This window comes from Jaculus jaculus, chromosome 5 (assembly GCF_020740685.1).
Source record: "Jaculus jaculus isolate mJacJac1 chromosome 5, mJacJac1.mat.Y.cur, whole genome shotgun sequence".
Lineage (NCBI taxonomy): Eukaryota > Metazoa > Chordata > Mammalia > Rodentia > Dipodidae > Jaculus > Jaculus jaculus.
The window spans coordinates 138342251-138357384 of NC_059106.1; positions in this window are offsets into that span (position 1 = coordinate 138342251).

Consider the following 15134-nt stretch of genomic DNA (forward strand, 5'->3'; position numbering starts at 1 on the left):
TTGTTTGTGCAAGGATCCTAGTGAAGTAAACACCATGTAGTACGTTCATTATAGTTAAAGCTTCCTCCACAGCCCAAGGCTTTTGCACACGAGCAGGAAATCGCAAAACCATAGAGCTTAGAATAAGGCTTACAGACTTTTTCTTTTTTTACCCTTTGTAATAAATACAATTAGAAAATCTGAGGGGTGGAAGGCACTAGAAACCTAGTCTCAGAAGACGCCGGAGAAACTGTTTTTCTTTGTAAATCTGTTAATGACTCTGGCATCAAATCCCAAGTTACCTTTTAATTTTATTTTATTTATTCAGTTTTTTCGAGGTAGGGTCTCACTCTAGTCCAAGCTGACCTGGAATTCACTATGTAGTCTCAAGGTGGCCTCGAACTCACAGCGATCCTCCTACCCCTGCCTCCCAAGTGCTGGGATTAAAGGCGTGCACCACCACGCCAGGCTTACCGTTTTAGTTTAATCACACATTCAAGTTGAACAAAGTTGTAACAAATTTCTATTTTCCAAGGCAGACAGATAACACGTACAGAACATTATTATTTTTTTTTTCTACACATACATTTTTTTTTTTCAAGGCTGATGATAACCCTGCTGTTGAAACCATTTGGCTAGTGTTTGGTTTCAGATGTCAAAATTGTAATTCACCTCTCTTCTACATTTCACTAATACAGTTACACTTCTGTTAAATAAGTGTTAGAAATGAGTCTAGGGTCAGAGAATAACCACACAATCCAACGTTTTGGCAAGGCAATGTCTATTTCTACAGAAGGGTGCATACATTTCAGAGTACAGTAAGGGCTGGGATATGGCTCAGCACTTTCTTGCAATCAACCTCTGCATGTGTTCCTTTACACTCTCATGCTCTATATTTCATGTGGGTGGGTGTGTTTCTTTTTATATAGTTTGTTTTATTTATTTGAGAGAGAGAGAGGCAGAGAGAACGGATGCACCAGGGCCTCCAGCTACTGCAAAGGCACTCCAGGCCCATGCTCCATCTTGTGCATCTGGCTTACGTGATTCCTGGGGAATCAAACCTGGGTCTTTTGGCTTTGCAGGCAAGTGCCTTAATCACTAAGCTATCTCTCCAGCCCTGTGTTTCTTTAAGATTGGTGAAGGAGGGCTGTAGAGATGGCTTGGTGGTTAAGGCACTTGCCTGCAAAACCTAAAGACCCTGGTTTGATTCCCCAGTACCCACATAAAACCAAGTTCACAAGGCAATATTGCATTTGGGGTTCATTCACAATGGCTAAAGGTCTTGGCATGCCCATTATCTCTCTCTGCTTGCAAATAATAATAAAAAACAAATTTTATGTTCCACTTCCCTAGTGGGCTCTCAGGTCCTGCCTTCCACATATGTATGTGTGACCATTCCAGCCTTTCCCTGGATACTAATTTCCCCCAAATAAGCCTGACCTATTCAGAATATTATTTCTCAATTCTCTGTTGAAATGGACAAGAATTGCCATGCCTTTAGTCCTAGCACTCAGGAGGCAGAGGTAGGAGGATCGCTGTGAGTCCAAGGCCACCCTGAGACTACATAGTGAATTCCAGGTCAGCCTGGGCTAGAGTGAGACCCTACCTCCAAAAGCCAAAGCAGAAAGAAAAAAAAAAAAAAAACGAACAATGGAAAAGAATCTAAAAGTTGGGATTCACAGCCAGGGGATAAAACTGCCAGTACTATAATCTTATAACAATACCTTTCTTCATTCGTCATAAGAGGTCTGCCAGAATCCTGTAACCAAAGGGAACTTAATGAGGGCAAAATATTACAATTTGATTTAATCAATTACCAAATGGGCTAACAAATCCGGTAGTCACTTGGTGGCTAAACTGCAAGAAGAGGTCTTCAGACCCCCTTTGGGATATGGATTCAGGATGACTCAACTAGGTCAGGAAGGGAGGAATGGGAGTCTACAAACAGACAGCCTTGGAAACAGGCAGCCCTGGACACAGGCAGAGGTCTGCTGGTGGGGATGGGGCTCTCTAGGCAGACAGAGACTGAATGCTTTCAGCATTAGTGAAGGGCCCCTGATGGTTATGCCTACCCACTATCAGTGAATATGGCTGAATAGCAGCCTTTTCCTCAGCTGAGACCTTGCACAAAAAGCAGAGCCACCAGGTCCAGGGAATCCTGCTGAGATTGTGTGAAGCTATTCAAAAACATATCTTATTTTGTGCTATGTTTACAATCCATGCACTAGATGTGTTTTATTTTATTTTTTAAAATTATTTTTATTTATTTATTTCAGAGCAACAGACAGAGAGAGAAAGAGGCATAGAAAGAGAGAGAGAATGGGCGCACCAGGGCCTCCAGCCACTGCAAACGAACTCCAGATGCGTGCGCCCCCTTGTGCAACTGGCTAACGTGGGTCCTGGGGAACTGAGCCTCGAACCGGGGTCCTTAGGCTTCACAGGCAAGCGCTTCACCGCTAAGCCATCTCTCCAGCCCGATGTGTTTTATTTATTTATTTTTGCTGTGTTTACAGTCTAGGTCTGCATGGTCATTTGAAGGAAGCAGGCACTTGGAGTCAGGGGATACAAAGGGTCTTCAGACATTAGTTATCTCCTTAGGGTGGCAGCATGCTATGCTATGGTCTGCCTTCTTACAAGTCAGACACAACTGGCCCTTATTTTGGTCTCCATAGCATTCACTATTGCACTTAAGATTTGAGAGTGGGGGCTGGAGAGATGGCTTAGCAGTTAAAGAGCTTGCCTGCGAAGCCTAAGGACCCACGTTTGATTCTCCAGATCCCACGTAAGCCAGACACACAAAGGTGAGGCAAGCACAAGGTCACACATGCCCTCTGGGTGGTGCAAGCTTCAAGAATTCGATTGCAGTGGCTGAAGCCCTCGTGTGCCAATTCTCTCTCCCTCTGTGTCTCTTGCTCTCTAAAAAATAAAAATACATAAATAAAATAAGAACAGATTTGAGGGATGGAGTGATGGGCAGAGGCTGGGGTGAGGAGGAGCAGTTTGTGCAAGCAGAATCAGCGGACATTGCTGTCAGCTCAGCCATGGACACATCTGAGCCAGCCAAGGAGGATTACGATGTGATGCAGGACAGCAAGTTCCTTCAGAATGTCCTGGTGGACCTTCCAGGTGTGGATCCCAACAATGAAGCCATTCGGAATGCCATGGGCTCTCTGGCCTCCCAGGCCACTAAGGATGGCAAGAAGGACAAGAAAGAAGAATACCAGAAGTGAGACTATGCAGGGCTAGAGTGGCCGAATCTGCTCAGGGGACTGTGTATGATGGAACTGTATATAGACTTAGATAGGTTACCTGCAACCTTTACAACCTAATAAAGCCTGGCAAGTTAAACAAATAAAAGAGATTTGAGAGTGGCCAACCACCCATCATTCAGGCAATTGGCTTTTTCCTCTGCAGACAATGGTTAGGACCATTTCACAGGCATTCCACATATTTTCAGAACTTCCAAGACCTTTTTTTCCCTCCTCTCGGCTGCCAGCACTTTGAGCCTCCTAATGTTGGACATTCTTTGAAGACTACTGCTGGTCCCATCTTTTTTTTTTTTTTTTTTTTTTTTGGTTTTTCGAGGTAGGGTCTCACTCTGGTCCAGGCTGACCTGGAATTAACTCTGTAGTCTCAGGGTGGCCTTGAACTCACGGCGATCCTCCTACCTCTGCCTCCCAAGTGCTGGGATTAAAGGCGTGCGCCACCACACCCGGCTGGTCCCATCTTTTCCAGGGGTGTCTCTAATTCCCTTCTTTCACTCCCAACTGTAAGGCCAAGCACACTTTCCAGTCCTCCTAGAGAATGCGACACTTGCATTTGTTGACACCTAACACCTTATTTACTTGGGTCCTTTAATGAGCTACAGGCTCAGTACCTTGAGCTCCTCCTGCACAACACATCCAAGCTAAACAGCATCAGTGAATGAGATTTTTGATTTTTTAATTTTTAAAAATATATTTGGGGTGGCCTGGAGAGAAGGCTTAGCAGTTAAGGTGCCTGTCTGCAGAGCCAAAGGACCCAGGTTTGAGTCTCCAAGACCTATGTAAGCCAGATGCACAAGGTGGCACAAGTATATGGAGTTCATTTGTAGCAGCTGGAGGTCCTGGCACACCCATTGTCTATCTCTCAAATAAAATAAAATAATTACAAAATATTTTTTGAGAGAGGAAAAGAGGCCAACAAGGAAAGAGTGAGTATGGGTACTCTAAGACTTTTTGCCACTGCAAACTGTGGACACATGTACCACTTTGCACATCTGGCTTTATGTAAGTACTAGGGAATTGAACCAGACTGTTGGGCTGTTTAAACCAGTGCCTTTAACCACTGAACCATCTCTCTAGCCCAAGGTATTTTTTTTATTAAATTTTTTTTTTTTAATTTATGTGTAAGCAGAGATATATAGAGAGAAGACACAGAGAGAATGGGCATGCCAGGGCCTCCAGACACTGCAAATGGACTCCAGACACATGTAACACTTTGTGCATGTATCTGGCTTTGCATGGGTAGTGGGGAATCAAACTCTGGTCTTTAGGTTTTACAAGCGAGTTCCCTAACCGCTGGGAAATCTCTGCAGCCCAGATTTGTTTTTCTTTTCTTTTCTTTCTTTCTTTCTTTCTTTTTTTTTTTTTTTTTTTTTTTTGAGGTAGGGTCTCACTCTAGCTCAGGCTGACTGGAATTCATTATGTAGTCTCAGGGAGGTCTTGAACTCATGGTGATCCTCCTACCTCTGCCTCCTAAGTGCTGGGATTAAAGGCATGCGCCACCACACCTGGTCCAGATTTGTTTTTCATTTTTCTTTTCTTTTTTATTAGCATTTTCCATGATTATAAAAAAATATCCCATGGAAATTCCCTCCCCCCCCCCCACTTTCCCCTTTGAAATTCCATTCTCCATCATATTACCTCCCCATCTCAATCATTGTACTTACATATATACAATATCAACCTATTAAGTATCCTCCTCCCTTCCCTTTAGATTTGTTTTTCTTAAAGACAGGATCTCATGTATCCCACACTGGCCTGGAACTTGCTATGTAGCCGAGAATGACTGTGAACTTCTGATACTCCTGCCTCCATTTTCTAGTGCTAGGATTACAGATGCCACCATACCCAGTTTATGCGGTTCTTGAACTTGAGCCCACGGCTTCATGTGTGCAAATACCCTCCAAACTACCATTTGTTGAGAGAGACTTTATCAAAGGTTTCACAGAGGATTACATGGGATTTCACACTGTAAAATCAATAGGGCTGGGAAGATGATTCAAGTGGTTAAAGTCACTTGCTTAGAAAGCCTGCTGACCTGGGTTCAATTCCAATGCTACCTATGTAAACCAGAGGCAAAAATGTGGTGTTGCCAGGAGTGGTGGTGCACGCCTTTAATCCTCAGCAGGCAGAGGTAGGAAGATTGCTGTGAGTTCAAGGCCACCCTGAGACTACATAGTGAATTATTCCAGGTCAGCCTGAGAACTAGAATGAGACCTTACCTTGAAAATCCAAAAAACAAAACAAAACAAAACCGTGGTATAAGAATCTACTGTTCATTGTAGTGGAAAGAGGCTGTAGCATATGTGTACATGCACACCCCCCCACATATACACAAGAATAAATTCATTAATTAAAAAAAACCTTGAAGGGATGGAGGGATGGCTTAGCATTAAGGCATTTGCCTGCAAAGCCAAAGGACCCAGGTTCGATTCCCCAGGACCCATGTTAGCCAGATGCACAAGGGGGCCACGTGTCTGGAATTCGTTTGCAGTGGCTGGATGCCCTGGTGTGCCCATTCTTTCTCTCTCTCTCTCTCCCTCTTTCTCTGTCAAATAAATAAATAAATAAAAATAAAATATTAAAAAAAACATCCTTGGAGCCAGGAGTGGTGGTGCATACCTTTAATCCCAGCACTCAGTAGGCAGAGGGAGGAGGGTTGCCATGAGTTCAAAGCCACCCTGAGACTACATAGTGAATTTCAGGTCAGCCTGGGCTAGAGCAAGACCCTATCTCAAAAAACCAAAAAATAAAAATAAATAAGTAAATGAATGAATGAATGAATAAACTTGGGCCAGGCATGGTGGCACACATCTTTAATCCCTGCTGAGGTAGGAGGATTGCTGTGAGTTTGAGGCCAGCCTGGGACTACACAGTGCATTCTAGGTCAGCCTGGGCTCAAGTGAGACCCTACCTCAAAAACAAAGCAAAACAAACAAAAATATCTCAGCCCTTGACACCCTCATGGTGTTTTCCTCCGTAGACATATTAATGTCTTAGGAGCTCTGTTATACAATACCCCTCAGGGTGTTGCATGAAGGGAAAAGTAAACAGAATATTTGCTCACAACGCCTCAGCTTTTTCAGTCTTGAGAGCTGCCTCTTCTCCCTTCTTCACACAAAGCACCTGTGAAACCTTGGCTTTCCCTGGAGATTCAGATGCCAGGAAAGGTTTGTTTGTGGAAGCACTGGGGATGGAAATCAGGGCCTTAAGCAGGCTAAGAAAGCCTACCTTCCTAGTTCCTACCAGAGAAGATTCAGTTGTCCTATTTCCACGTCGATCCAGTCATGAGTCTGTCTTTGTCAAGCCACGCAAAGCTTGGGATCAAACATATGAGCATTATATTTCAACGGGGAAAAATACAGCCAAAAAATTCCCATTTTAAGATCTTGGTGGGGTGCGGTAGTGCATATCTTTAATCCCAGCACTCAGGAGTCAGAGGTAGGAGGATCGCTGTGAGTTCGAAGCCAGCCTGTCAGTACAGAGTGAATTCCAGGGCTAGAGAGAGACCCTACCTCAAAATCACAACAAACAACAACAACAAAAAGATCTTGGAAAAGAGGGAAATCTGCCACATAGAGGGTAAGCTTGCCTTACTCTGTCACTGACCGTTTGCCCTCATAAGTGTAATCTGCCGCTTTCTTACCACTGGAGAAGGAAGTAGGTTTTCCATCTTATGGAGCATAGGGTGACAATATTTTATGGATAAAACTGTCCTAAGTTGATATAGATGAAGTGCTGGGGCAAATGGTGCGTTGGTGATTTCAGGGTATTGTTCATGACCAAATCTGCCCCACTAGATGCTGGTAAGGGTGACTGGTGACGGTCAGTGTGAGCCTGGGTTTTTGAGTTCAAGGGGCTAAGGACCAGCTGCATTCTTTCTCACTGTGACACCAGCTCCAGCTTCTTGATCTTTCCTCAGGGTGGGAGCCCAGATGATTGCTCTGCTCTCAGAGAAAGCTGGACTTTTGGGAAAGTTGTATCATAAATTACCCCTGCTAGGCCGGCTCCATGGGAGGGAATACATCTCAGATACTGAAAACTTAAAACAGGGGTAGTCATGAGCCCTAGGGGTGTAACGTCTGCTGCTGTCTGGCTAAATGTATATACTATGTTTACCAAACTGCCCAGTAAACACTTCTCTTAATGTTCATATCCTTATATTAATGCTACTCTCACTTTTGGTAGAGAATCTTCTCTTTACAGAGGGCAGTGACCTTGGAATGACTCAGAAGGCATCATGGTGCTGGAAAGAAGTGACAGGAGTGCTCAGTACTGCAATATCTTTATCACACCCTCCAAGGCTCAGGGTCTATTGGGGAAGAGGTGGTGGAAAGAATGTAAGAGCCAAAGGACTCCTTACAACGTGCTCCCGCCCACACACACAAAATGGCCTAGATATCCATGACCTCACAGTACCTGACACTACCTACACAAGACCATCATAATAGGAGGAAAAGATCATGACATCAAAATAAAAGAGAGACTGATTGAGATGGGGAGGGGATATGATGGAGAATGGAGTTTCAAAGGGGAGAGGAGTATTACCTTGGGATATTTTTTATAATCATAGAAGTTGTTAATAAAAAAAATTGAAGCTGGGCATGGTGGCACACACCTTTAATCCCAGCACTCAGGAGGCAGAGGTAGGAGGATCGCCATCAGTTTGAGGCCACCCTGAGACTACAGAGTGAATTCCAGGTCAGCCTGGACCAGAGTGAGACCCTACTTCGTAAAACAAAAACAAAAACAAAACAAAACAAAAAATTACCCCTGCTGTGACTGGCCAATGCCAGATCCCCAATGGGATTTCTTCTAGTCTCTTCTTCATGACTTATTGGAAAATGCTTTAAGGTATGAACACTTTGCCTGCGTGCAAAGCCTGATGGCCCAGGAGTGATTCCCTAGTACCCACATAAGACTAGATGTTTAGAGTGTCACAGGCATCTGGAGTTCGTTTACAGTGGCAGGAGGCTCTGGCACGCCCATTTCCTCTATCTCTCATTTTCATTTTCTGTCTCCTTGGAAATACATTTGAAAAAAAAATTTTTAAAGGTCTCAGCTGGGAGTGGTAGCACATGCCTTTGATCCCAGATCTCTAGAGGCAGAGGTAGGGGGATGACAGTGAGTTCGAGGCCACCCTGAGGCTACATAGTGAATTCCAGATCAGCCTGGGCTAGAGTGAGACCCTACCTCGAAAAACCAACCAAACAACCAAACAAACAAAACCTCAAACAACAAAGAAAGAGCGCTCACAGCAATCTACACACAGGTAGTCCAGTGATCACCTAATTTGGGCTGCATCATTCTTTTCATTCCTCTGTGTACATTCAGGGCTCTGCTAGTCCCGTTTCCCGTCCCTCTGCCTCTCTATACAAACTTCAGGTCTCAACGTTTGCAGTGAGGCTTGGGAGTTGAAGGTTTCAGTTTCAAAATTTAGCTTTGCTCCCTAGTATCCATGTGTCCCTGAGTAAGTTAGTCTTTCTTAGTCTGTTTTCTCATCTCTAAAATGAGGGTAAGTTTGGATGTGGTAGAGCACACATGTGCTCTCAGGACTTGGGAAGCAGAGACAGAAGGATCAGAAGTTTGGGGTCAGCCTGGGTTACATAGCAAGACCCTGTCTCCACAAACTAAAAATAAATAAATAGAAATTAAAAAATAAAATAACATGAGGCCAGGTATGGTGGTGCATGTCTTTAATCCCAGCACTTGGGCGGCAGAGGTAGGATCACAGTGAGTTCAAGGCCACCCTGAGACTACATAGTGCATTCCAGGTCAGCCTGAGCTAGGGTGAGATCCTACCTCAAAAAAACCCAAACAAACAAACAAACAAAACACAAACCCAAAAAACAAAAAAGACATGAAGATAAAAGCCCCTATTTTATATAATTATGAGGATTAAAAAAGGAAAAAGTACATATGGCACTGGTGATATAATAAATTCTCAGTAGCAACCAAAATTTGCACTATCCTCTTCCATGTCCCCTATCTTTTATGCTTTGTTCTTTGATTTAAGAACAATAGGAGTAAAGAATTAAAGAAATGAAGCCGGATGTATTTGCACACACCTTTAATCCCAGCACTCAGGAGGCAGAGGAGGATCGCTATGTGTTCGAGGCCAGCCTGAGACTCCATAGTGAATTCCAGGTCAGCCTGGGCCAGAGTGAGACCCTACCTCGAAAAAAAAGAAAAGAATTAAAGAAATGAGGAGTTAAAGAATATATAATATTTATTATATCTATTTAGAAAACAAGTCTAAGCAAATGAAAACTAGTAAATAAAACCCTGGACACCCAACCAAACTCCTGTCCTCTAAGGAGATATTGCCACCAACTTGGTATATGAAAGTAGTCTGTCTCTGCACTTAAAATGACCACACTGAAAGGCCACATAACTGAGCTTGAACTGTGCTTGGCTCAGAGTTGAGATTGAGGGGCAGGGCTGGAGAGATGGCTTAGAGGTTAAGCGCTTGCCTGTGAAGCCTAAGAACCCCGGTTCGAGGCTCGGTTCCCCAGGACGCACGTTAGCCAGATGCACAAGAGGGCGCACGCGTCTGGAGTTCGTTTGCAGTGGCTGGAGGCCCTCACATGCCCATTCTCTCTCTCTCTCTCTCTCTCTCTCTCTCTCTCTCTCTATCTATCTGCCTCTTTCTCTGTCTGTTGCTCTCAAATAAATAAATAAAAATAAAAAAATTTAAAAAAGAGATTGAGGGGCAAAGAGTCAGGGGTTGAGGATGTCTGTGTTTCTTCCACTAACCTTTTAATATTTTAAAAAATAGCTACCATGTGCATATATGTCGTATCAAACTAATTGTTTTATTTATTTGTTTGTTTCTAGTGCTGGCGGACAGAAAGCAGGGAGTTTACTCATGCCAGGCAAATACTCTATCACTAAGCTACAACCCCAGCCCTTACCTATTTCTTTTAAAAGTATTTTAAAGTTTTTGTCTGTTTGTTTCCAGCTCCAGATCACTAGAAAAGAGTGAGGTCTCTCAGGTCACCAGCGCACAGGGACAGAGCCTCTTGACCCCGCTTGTGACAGCGTCACAAGCACATGCCTGACATATTTTGGAACGCCTGCCTTGTTCTATTACTGGTACATGCAAGTTTTGCTCCAGCAGCAAGCCTCTAAATTTAGATGCTTTTCAGGATGAACTGTGTGATCTTTGTCCTGAAGACTAGTAGAGATTGGAGTAAACCTTGCTTTGAATTCACTTATTTGAATGGAAAAAGTTGATATTTTATAGAGCAAAGTTTACAAAGATTACCGTATTAGTGAAAAAAAAATCAAATGAATAGACAGCATCTAAGATTTCTCCTTCATAGTTCTCAGTCCTCTAGATTTAACAAAAGTGAAATAAAATCCCCAGGTAAGCATTTTTTTTTTCCTGGTAACTCTAAGGAGGATTTATATGATTTAGAAAATTAGTTTTAATATAATGTCTTTGTACTTAAGCTTTTCTATTTTTTTTTTTTTTTCTCAAGGTAGGATCTCAGTCTGGCCCAGGCTGACCGAGAATTCACTATGCAATCTCAGGGTAGTCTCAAATTCTCAAACTCTCTGGTGATCCTCTTACTTGTGCCTTCCTAGTGCTGGGATTAAAGGTGTGCACCACCACACACCACTAAATTTTTCTATTCTAATTAAGGAAAAGGCAATTTCACAATACATTAAAAAAGCTAAGCTGGGCGTGGAGGCACACGCCTTTAATCCCAGCACTTGGGAGGCAGATGTAGGAGGATCGCTGTGAGTTCAAGGCCACTCTGAGACTACCTAGTGAATTCCAGGTCAACTTGGGCTAGAGTGAGACCCTACCTCAAAACCCACCCCCCCAAAAAAAGTTGAAAATGGCACACTTCTGTAATCCCAGCACTTTCGAGGCAGAGCCAGGATGGTCTCAAATTCAAGAATAGCTCCAGCTTTATAAACAAGATCCTTTATTTTATTTTACTTTATTTATTTGCACAGAGAGAGAGAGTGAGAAAATGGGTGCACCAGGGTTTCTAGCCACTTTGTGCATCTAGCTTTATGTGGATACTAGGGAATCAAACTAAGATTGTTAGGCTTTGCAGGTAAGCACCTTAACCTCTGAGCCATCTCTCTAGCCCACAAGATATTTTCTAAAAGAAAAAAAATAGAGAAAAATCCTTTAAGGAATGTTGAATTTTGTGAAAATCGTGTTCCTGTTATGGTCAATCCCAGCAACCTATCTTTTTTAAATTTTTGTTTATTTTTATTTATTTATTTCAGAGTGACAGACAGAGAGAGAAGGAGGCAGAAAAAGAGAGAGAATGGGCGCACTAGGGCCTCCAGCCACTGCAAACGAACTCCAGACGTGTGTGCCCCTTGTGCATCTGGCTAACGTGGGTCCTGGGGAATGGAGCCTTGAACCGAGGTCCTTAGGCTTCCCAGGCAAGTGCTTAACTGCTAAGCAATCTCTCCAGCCCCCAGCAACCTACCTTTATGGAGAGTCAAGAATATACCTTTAGATTCAGACTGATGGGGTCCAAATCCTATTCCTGCTACTACTGTCTCACTGATGTTGGGAGGCCTATTTCATGGCTTTGCTGCCCAGCTTCTTTGTCTGAAAATAGAAAAGAACAATTCTTCTTATGCTTATCAAGTGACAACATAGAAGAAAAGTACATTGTTTTATTCAGTTATGACATAATGATATTGGTCTGTCAAGTGCAATGACAGGTATACTCTTATATCCTAACAAAATAAGATTATTTTTTTATTTCTTTATTATTATTGCTTTTTTTTGAGGTAGGGTCTTACTCTAGCCCAGGCTGAACTGGAATTTACTATGTAGTCTCAGGATGGCCTCAAACTCACAGCTATCCTCCTACCTCTGCCTCCCAAATGCTGGGATTAAAGGCATGCACCACCACACCCGACCCTATTTTTGTGTTTTGAGGTAGGGTCTCGCTCTAGTCCAGGCTGGCCTGGAATTTACAATGTAATCTCAGGTTGGCCTTGAACTCATCCTACCTCAGCCTCCCCAGTGCTGGGACTTAAAGGTGAGCGCCACCATGCCTGGCACAAAAGATTTTTAACAGTTGCATCATGGAATAATAATGAGAAACAAGACACGCAAAGTAAGAGAGTTCTGGGGAGAACTGTCATAACTTACTCAGCCCTGGACCAATCACCTAATTACCTTGGATTCTAGCTTCCTATCCCTAAAAACAGCTCTGTGCCTTCCGCCCAGGAGGGTGTTTGACTAAACTGTATCCAAAGGTCTGTTTATGTATTTTTTTGTTTGTTTACTCACTTCTTTTTTCCATTCTAACATATTAGAGAAAACTTTTATCACTGAGTTTATTATAACCCCAGACCTAGTATTCCATATATTAAAAAAAAATATTTTTATTGCCTGGCATGGTGGTGCATGTCTTTAATCCCAGCACTTGGGAGGCAGAGGTAAGAGGATCACTTGTGAGTTCAAGGCCAGTTTGCGACTACAGAGTAATTCTACGTCAGCTTGAGCTAGAGTGAGACTCTATCTTTAAAAATCAAAATATAATTTTGAGAAAGGCAGAGAGAGAGAGAAAGAAAGAGAGAGAGAGAAAGTATGGGTGCTCCAGGGCCTCCTGCTGCTGCACATGAACTTCAGATACATGTACCAGTTAGTGCATCTTGCTTTAAGGGGGTACTGGAGAATTTAACCCAAGCCATCAAGCTTTTCAAGCTTGTGCTTATAACTGCTGAGCCATCCCTCCAGCCCAGCCTGGTTCTCTTTCATACACACACACACACACACACACACACACACACACACACACTATAAAATTAGTTTTACAGGTAGGGTCTGGTTCTAGTCCAGGCTGACCTGGAATTCACTATGTGTCTTCAGGGTAGCCTCCAACGCATGGCCATCCTCCTACCTCTGCCTCCAGAATGTTGGGATTAAAGGCATGTGCCACCATGCCTGACTTCATTTTTTTTTTTTTTTCAAAGTAGGGTTTCACTCTAGTCCAGGTCGACCTGGAATTCACTATGTAGTCTCAGGGTGGCCTTGAGCTCATGGCGATCCTCCTACCTCTGCCTCCCAAGTGCTGGGATTAAAGGCGTGTACCGTCACACCCGGCTGGCTTCATATTTTAAAAAAAAAAATTTTTTTTTGAGGCAAGCCCAATAGACTGGCCTTTATTTAATTTAATTTATTATTTTTTTAAAGAGCTACAGTCAAAGAAAGAGGGAGAGAAAGAGAGAGAGAGAATGGGTGTACCAGGGCTTCTAGCCACTGTGTACGAACTCCGGATGCATGGGCCCCCTTGTGCATCTGGCTAATATGGGTCCTGAGGAATCAAGCCTTGAACAGGGTCCTTAGGCTTCACAGACAAGCGCTTAACCACTAAGCCATCTCTCCAGCCCTGGCTTCATATTTTTCATTGAAAAGACTTTAATGGGAAAATTATGTTGTTTCACAATACCCTAATTAGGATGCAGGCACCTGAGGTCACTCACTGTTTGGAAAAGAATAGTTTGGGTATAATGGGCTACATGGGGGTCAAAAGCCAGCTTTCTTGGCTACTGAGATTTAAGGAGGGCACAGCTGCTTACTTTCAGATCCAACAGAATTCATTTGCTATTCTGTATTCCTGTCTCTTTAAACACCCATCAACTTAAAAGTAGCGTCATCCCATAGGCTTTGCAGCCTGGGTCCTTGGGTGACCTTTTCCCAATGCAGCCCCTATTCAGCAGGGAGAGCCCTGCGCCAAGCTCCCCTCTCTCCACTCCTAGGCATAACAGGAAGTTTGTCCTGCTCATAGCCTCTTAGTAGGACGCTTTGTCTCTCCAAATTCTATGCTCAGATCTTTCTATTTTTAGTTTCCAACTCACATCTGTTAGGTCAGTTATAACATTACTGGCTTAAGTATGACTTTGTTATACTTTCATTAATTATCACTTACATTAAAAAGAAATTAGCCGGGTGTGGTGGCGCATGCTTTTAATCCCAACACTTGGGAGACAGAGGTAGGAGGATCGCCGTGAGTTCGAGGCCACCCTGAGATTACCTAGCGAATTCCGGGTCAGCCTGGGCTAGAGTGAGACCCTACCTCAAAAAACCAAAAAAGAAAAGAAGAAGAAATTAAGGGCTGGAGAGATGGCTCAGCAGTTAAGGTGCTTGCCTGCAATGCCCAATGACCTGTGTTCGATTCTCCAGTACCTATGCAAAGCCAGATGCGCAAAATGATGCATACATCTGAAGTTCATTTGCAGTGGCTAGAGGCCCTGACACACCCATCTCTCCCCTCACCCCATCTCTCCTTGCAAATAAATAAATGAAATATTAAAAGAAGAAATTATTATTTTTAAAGTTCCTTTCTCCCATATTTATTTATTTTTTTGAATTTTTTAAAAATTTTTATTAGCATTTTCCATGATTATAAAAAAAAACCCGTGTTAATTCCCTCCCTCTCCCCCCACTTTCTCCTTTGAAATTCCATTCTCCATCATATTACCTCCCCATAACAATCATTGTACTTAAATATATACAATATCAACCTATTAAGTACCCTCCTCCCTTCCTTTCTCTGCCCTTTATGTCTCTTTTTTAACTTACTGGCCTCTGCTACTAAGTATTTTCCTTCTCAGGCAGAAGCCCAGTCATCTGTAGCTAGGATCCACATATGAGGGAGAACATGTGGTGCTTGGCTTTCTGGGCCTGGGTTACCTCACTTAGTATAATCCTTTCCAGGTCCATCCATTTTTCTGCAAATTTCATAATTTCATTTTTCTTTACTGCTGCTTTCTCCCATATTTAAAGGTATATACCAGTTGTAGAAAAGTTTAAGAGGGGTAAACAAAAAGCTGAACATTAAATATGATTTTGGACCCCAAATAGATGCTGTTAGCCATATATTTCCAAGCCTTTATTATTTA